General features: G+C 44.0%; 1 pseudogene; it reads left to right on the top strand.

Annotated features, from left to right (window-relative positions):
• The first annotated feature begins 2,706 nt into the window (after window positions 1-2,706).
• Window positions 2,707-6,924, top strand: LOC103285497 (ATP-dependent RNA helicase DDX54-like; annotated as a pseudogene).
• The last annotated feature ends 4,961 nt before the right edge of the window (window positions 6,925-11,885 follow it).

Below are 11,885 nucleotides of genomic sequence, written 5' to 3'. Positions count from 1 at the left end.
ACTGGAATACTGTAAGCTCTATATAAACATTTGCTTTTACCAGCTGTTCCTTCTTACTCTGAACACCAGTGAGACTTGAAAACCCTAGCTTAGTGGGTTTGCAGGTAGCCCATCATCCTGGAACCCACTGAGTCCTCCCAAGGGGCAACCAGCCCAACCTCCAGGATTCCTTCTGCCCGGAGTTTTTGCCTTCCAGACAAATAGAAGTTTACATATAATTATACTTATTTCTATTCTAGGTTTTTAAAAAATATTTATTTTTGTTGATTTCAGAGAGGAAGGGAGAGGGAGAGAGAGATAGAAACATCAATAATGAGAGAGAATCATTGATTGGCTGCCTCCTGTACACCCCCTACTGGGGATCGAGCCCGAAACCCAAGCACGTGTCCTTGGCCAGAATCAAACATGTGACCCTATAGACCACAGGCGGATGTTCTATCCACTGAGCCAAACCAGCCAGGGCTATTCTAGGTTTTTTAAAAAATAATGAGAGAGGTATAGAATCAGCTGGAAGTTGTAATATATTTGAATTGGCTTGGTTCTACTCTGGAACTATTTTTTTAATCTACATTTTTGTATCTAAATATTTATCAAAGTATTTATCACTTAGCTTCTTGGGTCCTCAATTTTCTCACTTGTTAAATGAAAGGATTGTACTAAAAATATCTCAGGTATAAAATTAGAAACCTCTAGCTTTCTATCCATGTGACAAGATGATGTTTGGTATGGTGTGGTCTGAGAGAGAGGTGGAGTCTTACTTGCTACTTGAATCAGATCTGTAGCTCAAATACCACTCACTGTTGGTGGCAGCTGCTTAAACTGTAGGTTTCTAGAAATCCTACAATTTCTTGTTATTATGGGGAATAAAGGATCAAAATAAATTGAAATGTTTATAATTATATGTATTTTTATGACTCAATTGCTATAAAACTTCTGAACTAATTTGAAATAACAGAATTTTATAGGTTTGGAAGTTTCTAAGAATCCTTCCAAATCCAAGCATAAATTTTAAGTTTAAATGAGGAAATGTATATATGTAAAAGTTCTCCACACATTTTATAAATGCAAGATGTGACCATTTAAAAAATCAATCTGGTCTTAACTTATTTAGCAGAAGAGCTTTATAATAATGGAGATGGAAACTTCTGGTTATTTAGCAAGTATATACTAGTAGAAGTCATTGATCCTAAACTGACATCAAAGAGTTTCTACGGGATAAGATGTCCAAGTTAGATTTCATGTATATGAAGTCATGCCAGTTGTTAGGAGGATAAGCGGCTTTACTTTGATGGTTTTGAGTTTCCACATTTGCTTCCAGTTACTCTGCCAGAAGCACACACCCCCATGCTGCCCAAACCGGATGAATTTCTCCGATGTTTTCAATAGCAAGACATTTTTTCCACTAACTTTTTACTTTTATCAGATAGTGGAATGACTTAGCTGTTGGCAAAATTTGTTCATCTATTATTATGGCTCTTAGTATATCGTGTAGTGGTTAATTTTATAGCATTCTTTAACATATCGCTTGTGTCTATCTGTGAAGTAATATAATGATTCATTTACCAATGCATATTTGAAAGACAATTTCTGGTGCAAAATAGTGCAAAAATACATTATCATGCCTGGCATAATGTTTATAACATTAGCTCATTTCTTCACATACTCTGCAGCATCCTTCTTGGTATATATATATATATATATATACTAGAGGCCCAGTGCATGAAAATAGTGCATGGGTAGGGTCCCTAGGCCTGGCCAGCGATCAGGGCCGATTGGGGCCTTCCGGCTGCTGGCCAGGGCCTCCCTTCCCCAGCTTCCAGCTGCTGGCTGGGGCCTCCTTTCATTCTGTGCCACCCCCTGGTGGTCAGCACACATCATAGTGAGTGATTGGTCTCCCGGTCGAACTCCTGTGGGGAAAATTTGCATATTAGGCTTTTATACACACACACACACACACACACATACACACACACACACACACACACACACACACATAATATATTTATTGTTTTCAGAGAGAAATGGAGAGCGAGAGAGCTAGAAACATCAATGATGAGGGAGAATCATTGATTGGCTGCCTCCTGCACACCCCTATTGGGGTTAGAGCCCAGGCATGTGCCCTTGACTGGAATTGAACCTGGGACTCTTCAGTCCACAGCCCGATGCTCTATCCACTGAGCCAAACCAGCTAGGCCTCTTGGTATTTTAAAAAAAAATATGCTTCTTGATCACACAGTCATAGTTTCGCTAAGCACCTCAATAGCTCTCCAGGATTATTATTGACTAGACTTTCATATCATATATGTGATTGTTTTTAAAATTTATATTCTAATTTAATACAGTAAAAATCCTTTCTTCTATGAGTTTTACTAATAAATGTAACCACTTAAGTAGTCAAGATGTAGAACAGTTGCATCATCCAAAAAAGTTCCCCCATGCAGTCCCTTTGCAGTTAACCCTTCTCCCAACCTCTGACTCCTGGCAACTACTGATCTGTTCTTCACCCTACAGTTGCCTTTTCCAAAATGCCATACAAGTGGAACATACAGATGGATGTGTGTAGCCTTTAGAGTGTGGCTTCTTTCACTTAGAACAATGCATTTGGAGATTCATCAATGTTGTTGCTTGTATCAATAGTTTGTTCCTTTCTATTGCTGAGTGGAATCCTATATAATAAAGATGTAATACGCAAATGCTCGTTAAACCATGAAGCGTAACGACCGACTATGTAACAACCGGATTACAGATCAGCAGGAGAGTAGGGCAGTGAGCTACAAGTGGGTGGCGGAGAGCTACAGGAGGGGGCAGGGCAGCAAGCTATGAGGGGGGTTTTGGGGAGAGGGGATTGGGGAGCTACAGGAGGGCAGGGCAGCGGGTGGAGAGCTACTGGAGGGCAGCAGCGAGCTACTGGTGAGCTACTGGTGCACGGATTTGTGCGCAGGGCTACTAGTTTCATTATAAACATATATTTCATTAGATAAAGACATAAGAGTTGTTTTCAAGTTTTGGTGATTATGAAATAACACTGCTATAAACATTTGTATACAGGGTTTTGTGTGAATATACTTTCTTATTTCTCTTGCGTACTTAAGACTAGAATTATTAAGTCACATGGTATTTTATGTTTAAATTTTTATGAAACTGCCAAACTTCTTCCTAATGTTGCTGTACCATTTTGCATTCCTACCAGCTATGTATGAAAGTTCTATACTCCTACAACACTTAATATTGTCAGCCTTTTTTATTATTATTATTGCCATTCATGTGAGTATGTATCAGCATCTCATTGTGGTTTCAATTTGCATTTTCTTATGACAAACAATGTGAGCATTTCTTTCATGGTCTTATTAGCCATTCCTATAATTTTCTTTTGTGATGTGTTTGTTCAAAACTTCACTCATTTAAAAATTTTGGATGTTTTCTTCTTATTAAAGTTTTAAAAATTATAGTAAAATATACATATTTAACTTTTTAACCATTTGTAAATATAGTAGTATCTTATATAATAAAAGGTTAATATGCAAATCAACCAAACAGCAGAACCACCAGTCGCTATGATGCGCACTGCTGTGGCCAACCGCCCATCCTCCCCCATTGACCCTCCCCTCCCCCCGCAATCCCCCATAGACTCTCCCCCCCCCGCAGCCCCACCCCCATTGCCCCCCACCCCCACCCCACCCTGGGCTCAGGCATTGAGCATCTGCCTCCCCCAGGCCGCTCCAGCGGGTGGGCTGCCCCCACATCTACAGTGCCCTGGATCAGATGGCTGCAAGATCAACCTGGCCAAGTTCACCTACAGCAAGTGCTCCACCCTCATCGTGACTGACCTGTCGGGCCGGGGCCTGGACATCCTGCTGCTGGACAATATCATCAACTTCAGCTTCCCCGCCAAGGGCAAGCTCTTCCTGCACCTCATGGGTCATGTGGCCTGGGCTAGGGGAAGTGGTACAACCTACTGCTTGGTGGCCCCAGATGAGGTCCCCTACCTGCTGGACCTGCACCTGTTCCTGGGCCATGCCTTCACCCTCGCCCGCCCCCACGAGGAGCCCTCAGGTGCGGTTGGGGTGGACAGCGTGCTGGGCCGGGTGCCACAGAGCATGGTAGACAGAAGAGGAGGACTGCGGCCTGAGGAACACCCTGGAGGCGGCCCTGGAGCTGCTGGGCCTGGGCTGCGTGGCCGACAACGCCCAGCAGCAGTAGGTGCGCTTGTGGCCGGCGCCCTCGCCAGAGTCCATGAAGCAGGCCAAGGAGCTGGACCTCGCGGGGCTGGGCCTGCACCCCCTCTTCAGCTCGAGCTTCCAGGAGGAGGAGCTGCAGTGGCTGAGGCTGGTGGACAGCATCAAGCAGTACCGCTGGCGCAACCATCTTTGAGATCAACGCCTCCAGCCGGGACCTGAGCAGCCAAGAGGCAGAAGGACTGCAAGGCCATCGCCAGCTTCCAGCAGGGCGGCAGGAGCGGCAGGAGGGCCTGGCTGGCCCATCCCCGAGCGGCCCACCTCGGCAGGCTGAGCAGCCTGGGAAAGAGGAGGAGGAGGCGGAGGAGGCGGAGGAGGGGAGAGCATGGAAGGCGTCTTCACAGAGGTCATGGGCCCAAACAGCAGCAAGCATTACCTGAGCCGGGAGCCAAGAGGCGGAAGGGAGGCCCTGCCGCAGGACCAGGATTCCTATGTCCCCTATCAGACCAAGGACTTCGACAGTGAACGTGCCTGAGTGTTGGAGGGGACAGGGGCGCCTTTGAGCAGCAGGTGGCCGGTGCTGTCCTGGACTTGATGGGGGACGAGGCCCAGAACCTGACCAGGGGCCGGCAGCGGCTCCAGTGGGACGGGAAGAAGAAGCAGTTTGTGGGACAGTCAGGACAGGAGGACAAGAAGATCAAGACAGAAATTGGTCGCTACAAGCGGGACCTCTGCCAAAAGTGGGAGCAGAAACAGAAAGTTGCCGTACACTCAACGCCTGAGCCCCAGCGGGCCTCCAGCAGTCGGCCCTGTCGGCGGTGGTGCTGTTTCACCCGATCAAGTCGGGGCATGTGCAGGAGAAAACCAATTGATGTGTTTTTCTCACATCCATGTTTCTCTCTGCCTCTCGCCTTCCCTTCTACTCTAAAAAATCAATGAAAAATGTCCTCAGGTGAGGATTGACAATATATATATATATGCATATACATAAATACATGAATATTGGGGGGCTGAGGGGTGAGGCCCCACAGGTGCACGAATTTCGTGCATCGGGCCTCTAGTTAAATATATTTACAATGTTGTGTAACCATTATCACTATAGATACCCAAAACTTTTCATCATTCCCAACAAAAACTCTGTACCCATCAAACACTAATATTGCCCTTTTCTTTATTCCCCAGTAACCTATATTCTAATTTCTGTCTCTATTAATTTTTCTATTCTATGTACCTCATATAAGTGGAATTATGCAATATTTGTCCTTCTGTGTCTGACTTATTTCCCTAACTATAACGTTTCAAAGTTCATATATTGTATCATTTATCAAAATTGCATTCCTTTTTATGGCTGAATAATATGCCAGTGTATCTAATTATTGAATTTAAAGAGGTGTCTGTGTATTCTGTTTACAGATATATTATTTGCAAATATTTTCCTCCGGTCTGTTGCTTGCCATTTCATTTTCTCTGGGGCTTTTGAAAGAGGAAAATATTTTATTTTGGTGAAGTCATTGTATCAATTTTTCCATTTAAGATTTTTTTCCATTTTATGATTTTGATTTCATATCTAAGAACTCTTTACCTAACCCAATAGCACAAAGATTTCTCCTATGAGTTCTTCTAATATTTTAAAGCTTTACATTAGGTCTATGATTCCTTTTGAGCAAATATATAATAATAAAAGGGTAATAAGCTAATTAGACCGGACATCTTCCGGACGTCATTCCAGATGTCCTTCCTGACAAAGCCGGGGCCAGAGGGAAGCCAGCCTGGGTCCCAGGTGCCTGCAGGTGGCCAGAGGAGGGAAGCCAGCCCAGGTTCAGGGTGCCAGAGGGAAGCCAGTGCCAGCAGGTGGGGGAAGGAAGGCCTACTCTTGCACGAATTTTCATGCATTGGGCCTCTAGTTTTAATATAAAGTATCAGGTATTTATCAAGATTATACACTGAGTGACCAGATTATTATGATCTCTGAATGCATAATAATCTAGCCACTCAGTATGTGTGTGTGTGTGTGTGTGTGTGTGTGTGTGTGTGTGTGTGTGTATACACACACACTAGAGGCCCGGTGCACAAAATTCGTGCGGGGGGGGGGCTGTCCCTCAGCCCAGCCTGCACCCTCTCCAATCTGCGACCCCTTGAGGGATGTCCGAATGTCCGAATCCCCCACTGGGATCGGGCCTAAACGGGCATTCGGACATCCCTCTCACAATCCAGGACTGCTGGATCCCAACTGCTCGCCTGCCTGCCTTCCTGATTGCCCCTAACTGCTTCTGCCTGCCAGCCTGATCACCCCGTAACCACTCCCCTGCCAGCCTGATTGATGCCTAACTGCTCCCCTGCCAGGCTGTTTGCCCCTAAATGCCCTCCCCTGCAGGCCTGGTCGCCCCCAACTTCCCTCCTCTGCCGGCTTGGTCACCCCTAACTGCCCTCCCCTGAAGGCTTGATAGCCCCCAACTGCCCTCCCTTGCAGGCCTGGTCCCTCCCAACTGCCCTCCCCTGCTGGCCTGGTTGCCCCTAACTGCCCTCCCCTGCTGGCCTGATTGCCTCTAACTGCCCACCCCTGCTGGCCTGATTGCCCACAACTATGCTCTCCTGCCGGCCATCTTTGACCACATGGGGGTGGCCATCTTGTGCAAGGGTGTGAGGTTCAATTTGCATATTACCTCTTTATTTATAGGATGGTCAGATTTGTGAGGAATCTCTAGAAAAGGAGGAAATTGACTTTAGATATCAATGGACAATAGTGTGACTAGTCGGGACATTCAGGAAGAACTTACTGAGAGGACATATACTTCAATGAAGAATTTCTAACATCTCCTTGTACTTACACTACTAGTAGAGCCATGATATGTTTATAGCATCATTATTTGCTTACTAAAATTCTAATGTCAGAATATATTCAGAATGTGAACTTACAATTTTTAAATTTTATATGTTTGCAAAAAGAAAACCTGACATTTCAAATTCCTTAGCTCTGGAAACAGCTTTCCTACCAGGCTTTTAAAAATTTAATAGTTTCTATAATAAGCCATTTTTTGGCTTCATAAGAATTTACCATGATACTGTTTTTTAAATTCTATGAAAAGCAAGTAAAGGATATAAAAACTACAAAGAACTAAATGTGCATTTATTAAGCCATGTTTATTTATTATTATTTATCTAGGATTGTAATAGATCCTAGGAATTTTTAAAACAAGGCACTTACTCATTTAGAATCTTTTGCTGACTTAAGAAACAAAAAACATACAAGCTCAGTGGCATGGCTCAGTTGTTGAACATTAACCTATGAACCAGGAGGTCATGGTTGGATTCCAGGTCAGGGCACATGCCCAGGTTGTGGGCTTGATCCCCAGTGGGGGGTGTGCAGGAGGCAGCTGATCAATGATTCTCTCTCATCGTTGATGTTTCTATTTCTCTCTTTCCTCTCCCTTCCTCTCTGAAATCAATAAAATATATATTTAAAAGCACACACACACACACACACACACACACACACACACACACACACACCACAGGTAAATGAATAAAAAAGATAATCATGTCTTAGGTGCAACAACACTTCTCACCACGTATGGAGCGGCGCCAAGTGCCTACTCACTCTGGTTTGGGGAGAAACAGCTTTGGGGATACAGGTACTACTTGGATACTGGACAGAGTTTAAAGTTTCCTGAAGTGGAAACTGTAGCCTCCAAGTCACATTGGGCCCCAAACTACATAGGGAGATGACATTCCTAGAACTGACATATCTTCCTGCCTCCTTCCCTCTCTGTCACTCTCAGCGAGAGAACACTTTAGGGACAATGTCACTCTCCTCTCGCCGCCGGATCTCTCTCCAGGAGCTCCCAGCACATACCATGCACTGTTCTATTTAGAATGCCAGCAAAGGCTAAAGATTCTTGACAGAAGCATAGACATTAGCTTCATCAGGTCTGACACCATTTGAGGTTTTAGCTCGGGGCCATTTTGAACCTCCAAGCCAATTAATCCTAAAAGGCTTCTACTCTCTGTCATCCTCAATCACTCTCACAATTGCAAATCACAGTCTCCCTCCTCCACCAACACTTATACTCTATCCAGTCTTTTAAAGTATTGCTGTCATTCTACTGCTTTGTACTTATTCCCTAATAAGTCACTCTCCCTCTGGTGTTTGCCCACCCACCCTAGTTCTTTTTATTATGCCTTTTGGAGTGCTCCCCCCAACAACCAGCCAACCAAACAAAAAACCCTTTCTCAAGGACACTGAGTTTTCTTTAAAGTGTTTTCCTGTTTGAATTGACTTCTAGATAGTTTAGGGCCAATTTTGTGAATAAACTCCACTTCCATCTCTGTTTTATAATCTTATTCTTATTTCTCTTTTGTTTTATTTCTAGTGCTTTTTAAAAACTTTGCTATGGTGTTGATGTTTTTGTAAAACCTCCTTGGGTAACTTCCAGAACCATATGAGATTATAATAAACTAGAGGCCCGGTACACAAAATTCGTGCATGGGGGGGGGGTCCCCCTCAGCCCAGCCCACACCCTCTCCAATCCGGGATCCCTCTCACAATCCAGGACCACTGGCTCCTAACTGCTCACCTGCCTGCCTGCCTTATGGCCCCTAACTGCTGCCCCTTCTGGCCTGGTCACCCCCAACTGCCCTCCCCCTGCCGGCCTAGTCGCCCCCAACTGCCCTCCCACCAGCCTCATCACCCCTAACTGCCCCCCCACCCCCGCTGGCCTGGTCACCCCTTACTGCCCCTCCTGCCGGCCTGGTCGCCCCCCCTCCAGCCTGGTCACCCCTCACTGACCCCCTCTGCCAGCCTGGTCACCCCTCACTGCCTCCTCCCCCCCCCCCCGCTGGCCTGGTCGCCCCCAACTGCCTCCCCTCCAGCCTGGTAGCCCCATGCAGCCTTCTGCTCAGTTGTTTGGTCGCCCCTCACTAAACCCCCTGCCAGCCTGGTCGCCCCATGCAGCCTGTTGGGTCGTCCATTTGGTTGCAATGGTCGCTTAGGCTTTTATTATTATAGATGCTCTTATTACCGATGCAAAATCTATTACCTCTTCTTCTTCACTAACACCAATTTTACTTGGGAACATCAATGTGCCTCACATCAAACAATTTTGATTTTTCAGGCTCCATTAATGCCAGGAGTGGTCATTTGACATAGTTTTAGCCAATGCGATATAAATGGAAGTCTACTTGAGAGTTTTCAGAAAAAACTATTGTTTTACTATTAAAAGGGTCAGGCTCATCTATGCTCCTCTTCATCTATTGATATTTTGTATTCATATTTTAAATGTAGATGTTGCATAAATTCCTGTACTTTATCTTCTTCTTGCTCTATGTGCAGTATTCGCATCTTCACCTACAGTTTTTATCATCACATATACATAGCTGTATTAGTCAGGGTTCTCCAGAGAAACAGAACCAACAGAGATATATATGAAGAGAATTATTATGGGGAGTGGCTCACATGATTATGGAGGCTGAGATATGCTATGATATACCACCTGGAATTTGGAGAACCAGAAAAGCCAGTCTGACACCAAAGGCCTGAGAACACGGGGGCCACTGGTGTTAAGTCTTGGAGTCGAAAAACCTGCAAACCAGAAGCTTCCAATTTCTGAGGGCAGGAGGGGATGTATGGTCCAGGCTTAAGAGAGAGAGAGAGAGAGAGAGAGAGAGTTTGCCCTTCCTGTGCCTTCTGTTCTATTTAGGCCCTTGAGGATTAGAGGATGCCCACCCACATTAGTGAGGGCAAATCTTCTTTACTCAGTCTAGTGATTCAAATGCTCATCTCTTCCAGAAGCATCTTCACAGACACCCTCAGAAATAATGTTCTACCAGCAATCTGGGCATCCCTTAGCCCAGTCAAGTTGACACACAAAATTAAGCCTCACAATGATAATGCCAAATAATTTTCTTTGGAATTTCCAAGCTGTATTTCTGGCTATCCCATAAGCACCTCAAACGTGAACTCATCCTTTCCCCCAAATATATTTTCCCTCTTGCTTTTCATATCCTAGTTACCAACATCAAAATCTACCCCACTGTCCACATGGGAGAATCTTGACTTTCTGTCACCTCCACATCCACATTCCACATCTAAGTCTTATCGCTTTCACCCCTTTAATATTTTTTGCATTTCAGTCATTCCTCTGCCTGACCTAGAACCTTTGACACTTTATATACTTTCTTCTCCACATTGTGAACCCCATGAGGACAGGGACCATAACTTGTTGACTTCTGTGATCCCAGCTAACCCAGGTAGTGGGGTTCTTGCTAAATATTTCTTGTCTGGCTGATTAAAACTAATATGTAAATCTGAGATTAACCACTTAAAGGTCCTCAATGACTTCTAATTACTTACCTAAACACCTCAGTATAACATAACAGGTATTCCATCATTCCTATGTGTAGATTTGTTTGTCATATATAATAGATGTACTCAGATGCCTAACATTTTTAAGGTCTTCAATCTGCTTTTACATTTTTTTCTATCACTTCCCTCATTTTGCAGCTGTCCACTACCAAGACACCTGCTTTGTCTTTCTTTCTAATCTGTTGCTCCTATGCAGCTATAGGCCGGGGGAAATAGGGACTGACTGAAAATTCAAAGGGCTGCCTTCTGGGCAAAGTTCATGGGCATTAGTGTAAAAACATTATAATGTCTCATTTGGTTTATCATAAGCTTTCCCCCCTTATTTCCTAAGATGAGAGGTTGTTGGATAAATGACTTTTAGACAAGTGAGGTATAGTTATATATAGCAATTAAAAAAATTATATGTCAGCTTTGCATATATTGTCTACATAAGGGAACTAGCCTATTTGCAAATCAATAATCCAGTACTTAAATCTGAACCAAATATAAGGGCCTCCTCTCTTATTCATTCCTTTTTCTTACACTTCACTCCTAGTCCTTTCTTATCCTACTTTACTATCATTGCAATCTCAAGCATAGATGGTAGGTGTAGGGGAATGCAAAGAACCATAAGAGAGAAGTCTAGAAACATCTTAAAGTTTGTAATTCCCTATGCCATAATTTTTAGTAAAGAGATCATGTGAAATTAGCCGGGCATATGGATACCTTATCTCTCCTGTCCCCATTTAAGGCAACTTAAGTAGGACTGTTATTTAAATAATTACATTACTGATTTTAAAAAAGGGACTTGTTCATAAGCTATTTGACTGTTTTCCTAAACAAAAGCAAAAACTAAATCCACCGGACGTGCTATCTGCTAAGTGTGCTCATTATCACTGCCGAAATAGGGCAAACATTTAGTCATTAGAAAACACATTAAACGACAACACTCGTAAGAGGTGTCCATTAGACCATGCATAGGTAAAGGTAAATACACATGAGAAAAGCAACTAAGAAAATGTATGTAATCCATTAGAAATTCTCAGTTAGAATACGCTGTGAGAATCTGGCATGGAGGAATGCAATAGAAGCTTCCATTTGAGCTGGGGTTTATTTATCCTGCTTATCTGAAGTCAGAGCCAATAATCCCAATGATCCCAAGAATGAGGATAAATGTTTTTCCCCATTTAGAAAGAGCCAACTGGCAGAACCTTTGCCAAAGGGTCAATTCTTGGTCTTAGTAACATGATACGAGTAGGGCTCTGCTGATTTAATGCTGGTGTGCCTTGAGTTGTGTCTCATTAGCAGAGATAATTCTCCCGCTTTCTGGCTCAGTGCCTTTCACAACCACCTGAATGCACTTAAGAGAC

Source organism: Eptesicus fuscus, chromosome 7, assembly GCF_027574615.1.
Source record: "Eptesicus fuscus isolate TK198812 chromosome 7, DD_ASM_mEF_20220401, whole genome shotgun sequence".
Taxonomy (NCBI): Eukaryota; Metazoa; Chordata; class Mammalia; order Chiroptera; family Vespertilionidae; genus Eptesicus; species Eptesicus fuscus.
Note: the sequence above shows the minus strand (reverse complement) of the source record. Positions and strands in the feature narration are given on the sequence as shown.